This window comes from Hordeum vulgare, chromosome 4H (assembly GCF_904849725.1).
Source record: "Hordeum vulgare subsp. vulgare chromosome 4H, MorexV3_pseudomolecules_assembly, whole genome shotgun sequence".
In the NCBI taxonomy this organism is placed as follows: Eukaryota; Viridiplantae; Streptophyta; class Magnoliopsida; order Poales; family Poaceae; genus Hordeum; species Hordeum vulgare.
The window spans coordinates 532625702-532631009 of NC_058521.1; positions in this window are offsets into that span (position 1 = coordinate 532625702).

Sequence of the window (5308 nt, forward strand, 5' to 3'; positions counted from 1 at the left end):
CCACACGCTTTTCTCTTCCTAATAATAAGGAAATCGTTACCTTTCAACCGACTGATCCTGCTCTCGTGTTCACCGTCTCCTTTGTTTGCCACATGGCCGGACGGACGAGCCGTGACCGTTTTCCTGAAACAACTTCATTGTTTCAGGACGTTGTTCCTGCAGCTTGGAATTAGTTGCAGAAGGAGGGAACCCAGGCATGACGACAACGGCTTCCACCGGAAGCAAGCCAAGAGCTCGCCGGCCGCCCCGCCGCCAAGAGCTCGTCGGCGCCTTCTCTCCAGTCCGGCAAGCAACGGGACCACGCCGCCTCCCGTGGTCGGATCCCGCCGCCGGGGGAGCTTCCCTGCTCGCTAGGTAGTGCTTCTGCAACTTGACCTTTGTTGCAAAAATTCTTGAAACATGACCTTTGTTGTAAAAAATTCTCCCGCAAAACGAAGAAAAAAATCCTGCAACAAGCAAATTGTTTTTGAAACTCGACCGTTGTTTCAGGAATTAATGGGTCCAAAGTTTATTTCTTGCAACAAAGCAAAAGTTTTTGCAACTCGAGCGTCGTTTCAGGAATTAAGTACAGGAGCGGATCGGACGGTGGATGTTTAATAAATATCTAACGGCTCTCGAGGTGGTGGATGTTTAATAAATATCTAACTCGAGCGCGAGATCTAACGGCTCTCGAGGCGGTGGATGTTTAATAAATATCCACCGATAGATGCGTAGCAGCCCCCTAAGCATGTATCGCTTCTGTCGTCCGTCGTGACGTTTTTGCAAAAACATCCCTGTATTTTTTGATATTCAACCCACAGTCCAATTGTAAGTGGTTATATTTCATTTTTTGCAAAAATGCCCCTGTATGTTTCTTTGTTCAATCCACGGTCCTTCGATGCCAGCCCTGCTCGATCCGCACGGTCATAGCGCTGCCGGCGGCGGCCGGTCTTCTTCCTCGTCCAACCGCAGCCGACGACGGGTCTTCTTCTTCATTCATTCGCCCCCCTGTCATCCTTCCGCTTCCCATCCGCCCGTAATCTTCTCCAAGCCACCAAACCAACGCAGCCCGCGCCCCAAGCTCCTCACTCGCGTCGATCCGTCGCCGTGCTCTCCCTCCGAGGTCACTCGCTGAAACAATCCACCCCGGGAGCATGGAGAGTTCCTCAACACCTAGCCCGTCGCCAGCCACTATGCATAACCCGTTCCCCACCTCCCTCTCCGTGCAAGCTCGACTCATTGGTCGGGTTGCTGGATCCATGGCGGGGAGCTCCCTTGTGCTCGTCGTCGGGGTGGATGTAGCTCTGCGCCAATCGTGTCATACGCCGCGACACAAGTTGTGTGCCACCATGGATGCAGACACCGAGTCCCAGGCTTTCCCCAACCGGGCCCTCCAGGCTGCAATCGACGGAGGCCGACCTTGGTTATCTCCCCTAGTGGCTCATCAAGGAGGCGAACAGTGTCAATCTGTCATTGGCCCTGTTTGGATACTCTAACTTGGTTAGAGTTAGAGTTAGATTCTAACCCTTGAACTAACCTGAACTAACTCTAACTCTAAAGGTGTTTGGATAGGAGGGTTAGATGGACAATAAATGCTCTTTCTCAATCATTTGGTTACTTTGGACCTGTCTCTTTCCCTGGACCCCACCTACTCTAACCCAAAAAAGCACCTCCTGGATGGGTTAGATGCATCTAACCAACTCTAACCCACCTGTTTGGATCTTTGAGGGTTAGATGGCTCAAATCTAACCCACTCTAACTCTAACCCTAGGATCCAAACAGGGCCATTGACACCTCAAGGTATGGCCGCCACATCTGCTAAAAAATTGACTGAATAACAAGAATGCTTCTGTTTCGTCTATTTAATTTAGTCCTTGGGCTATCCATGGAGAACACACACAAGTCTAGACTCGTGATTCTATTTAAGTAGAAGATGGAATTATCCTATGTTCTGTTCATGATGGATCACCTGGTTGCGAGTGAAATTTGTGTATGGAGCGTCAGTATCATGGTCATAGAGTGGATAGGCTTCAGTTATGTTGTACTTGGTTGGAGATATATGAAGCGTAAGGGACTAGCTCATTTACACTTGAGATTCAGTAATGTTCTTACAATCATTTAGTTATGATTCTTAGGTCTAAAAAACAAGCACCGGTTCCTTCTCCTCCATGAATCATATGTCACCGAGGCAGCACGACTCTGCAAGAGGGTGAACATAAAATAAACAAAATGGAAAAACTCGACGAGTTTAGGGGTCATCATTGACAACAGGCACTTTTCCAGTCAGGGGAGAGGATTTTTTGTGCCGCGCTAGAACTTTTCGTGCTATGGACTGAGATAGTCCAGTGTCCAATGTTATGGGATTCAGTCACTCTACACGTACTACAGCTCTTAAAAGTGCAAAGTTAATGGAAAGGGTATTCCACCCGAAAATAAGAAGAATGGACTGGTACTTTTTTTGTATCCCCTCGGTTTGAACTAACACAATGTATTTTCAAAACAATTGGTGAATCAATTGTCAGTCGAAAGATGGTGTATGGACGGAAGTTTGAAGCAGATTCGGCAGCGGTCTTCATCGGAGAGGCTGCAGCGTGGACGAACAACACTCCTTCATCCACTATGGAGGCAGGTAAACATTATCCTAAATTCCCTGCTCTAAAATAGAAACAGTTTTTAGATCTATATCGGCGATAATATTCTTAACTAGATTATGAGCCAAATGAACGGAACTAGGGAAGGACGTCTGATCTGCATCTCTCCTGAAGCAGCGCACCACAAAATCATTTCATTTGGGTTGCGTTCCTTTCATCAGAGAGTCAAACACCAGGCAATAAGGCCACTTTGAGGACAGCTCACATTGATGTTTATGTGAGGTCTTAGCAATTTTATTTTCCGTTTTACCCGAGCTAATATTTAGTGACCGAGTGTTTGCGAATCACATTAGTTGATGTTACTCATGGAGAGGATTTGATGTTGTGCTCTATTTCTTTATTACACACGCTAAGTCGATTATCTTCTTTGTATACCTACCCCTTCTGTCTCTTAGAATTAAGATGTGTAGGTTCTGAATGTTTTATACATTTACCACTTCAGCATAATAACATCTTCCAAGATTTCTTGAATTTATGTCAATAGACTGTATGCTTATTTATGGTAATCAGAATTTAGAATTGTTCCCGTCAAATAGCTAAGGATGCATGTTGTACTTGACCTATACAAGATCTTAATTGCGATATGTTCTTTTATACAACAATAAGGCTACAAATTTTCAGTAAGTTCATTCCATTTTTAAAGGGTTCTGATGATGTCATCAATCCATTAGAGTAGAAGGGAAGAAAGATCTGAAATTGCTAAAAAAACATGGCAAATACAATTGCATTTCATATCTTAAAAGTAGGAGATGCATATTAGTAGAAACTTAATAGTTGACATCCAAATTCAGGTACATCTCTGATATGATCGTTTTCTATTGATCTGTTGGTAATTACTCCTACATGATTGATTAATGGAGAACAATGAATGCTGTAGGCATAAGCAAATAAAGGGAGCGCATTGTAAGAACCATTGTTATAGAGTTTGACTCCACATTTTCTTTCGATAATTGTTCGCCTCTCTAAATCTAGCATTTTTTAACGTGACCATTTCGACTGAATTGCTTATGTTGCATTACAGGACCCAAATTAATGCTTTGTCCCGTGCTTTAGGACAGGCTTTGTTGCATATAGGTGTTCACATGCGTTAGGCTTTTAAGTATCTAATTTCACAAGATAACTCAGTCCATATATTTCTTGATGTCATGGGACTAACTGGAAAAGTATTCTATGTCTCACAACATGAAGAAGGATGTGATGATTTATAAGTTTTGGTGTTTGCTAAACTTCGGTTCTCATTCAGAAGATACATAGATTATTTTTTGAGTTCTCTTTAATAGAATCACGAGTCTAGACTTGTGTGTGTTCTCCTACAATATGTGTGTTCTTTTCGTTTTTAAGTTCAAGGTATGTGTTCACTAAGTTTGTTGTAACCCTTACACCTCAAGGCCTGCGCGCGGGAGGAGATCTGGTGGTGTTGGACCGCAGGTCACTAGTAGAAAAATGGCCTTTTGTCCCGGTTCGTAAGGGCCTTCTGTCCCGGTTTTTGAACTGGGACTAAAAGGTCGTTACTAATGCCCTCGGCCTTTAGTCCCCGTTCTTACACCAACCGGGACAGATGGGCCTCCACGTGGCCGCTGCGGCCAGGCCAGACAGGGGGGCCTTTAGTCCCGGTTGGTGACACCAACCGGGACCAAAAGGCATCCACGCGTCAGCATCTGGCTGAAGTAGAGTTTTTTAAAGGGGTTGGTTTAGGGGTTAATTTAGGTTTTTATATACACCAACCAAGGAGCATCCATGAGCAAGCACAAAAAGAAATAATTTTATCTTTCATCAATGATCATCCATGAGCATGCACAAAATTTCATCAGGCACACCACCATCATACTTAAAAGTGCAGTAGCAGTTCAACACTATCGTACTTAAAAGGTTTACACTATAAAGATTAAAGCTCCATCAGGTTCTTAAGATCTTCACTCCTGCTTCTTCACCTTCTCCTTCATCATCCTGATGCGCTTAGAGCGGCGAAGCCCCAGGCCAGGCTGTGGGATGTACTCCTCTACCAGAATTGGCATGGCCCTGTCGCCCAGCTGTGGGATCACCATCGCGAGGCCATCGTCGCTGCTACTTTTGCTGTAGCCAGAGTCACTGCTACTTTTGCTATAGCCAGAGTCGCTGCTGCCGTAGACATAGCACCTGTCGCAGTACTCGCTGCTCCTGCTCCCATTGCCTTGCCAAATGCAAAAAAGTTTTTTTTAAATGGGTGTGAGACATAGCCTATTAGATAGGAAGAAGAGACAGAGCGTACTGGCATCATCGTCGTCCTGGTAGCGCCTCCGACACATAGTCGTGTCGAACACCTTCACGGCGAACATGGCGTTGTCGTCGTACGTGAAGACAAGGAAGTACCCGTGCCGCAGGTTGTAGGCACGGACGAACTGCTTCCAGCCACGATCTAGGTACATGCTTCCATCGGTGTCGAACGCCACCTCCACGTCCCACAGCTTGCGAAGCCCGTTGCCGGTCTGCCTCAGCTTCATGTTCTGTGGCCGATGATCGACCAACATCTTCACAAAATTGTCCGGCAGCACCTGCCTGCTGGAGGATTTCTCAAGTATAATCGTGAAGAACTTCATCTCTGAAAAGCGGCAGAAGAGACCAATTACTACCCTTTACAACATTGTCAGTACTCGCTGCTCCTGCTCCCATTGCCTTGCCAAATTCAAAAAAGTTTTTTT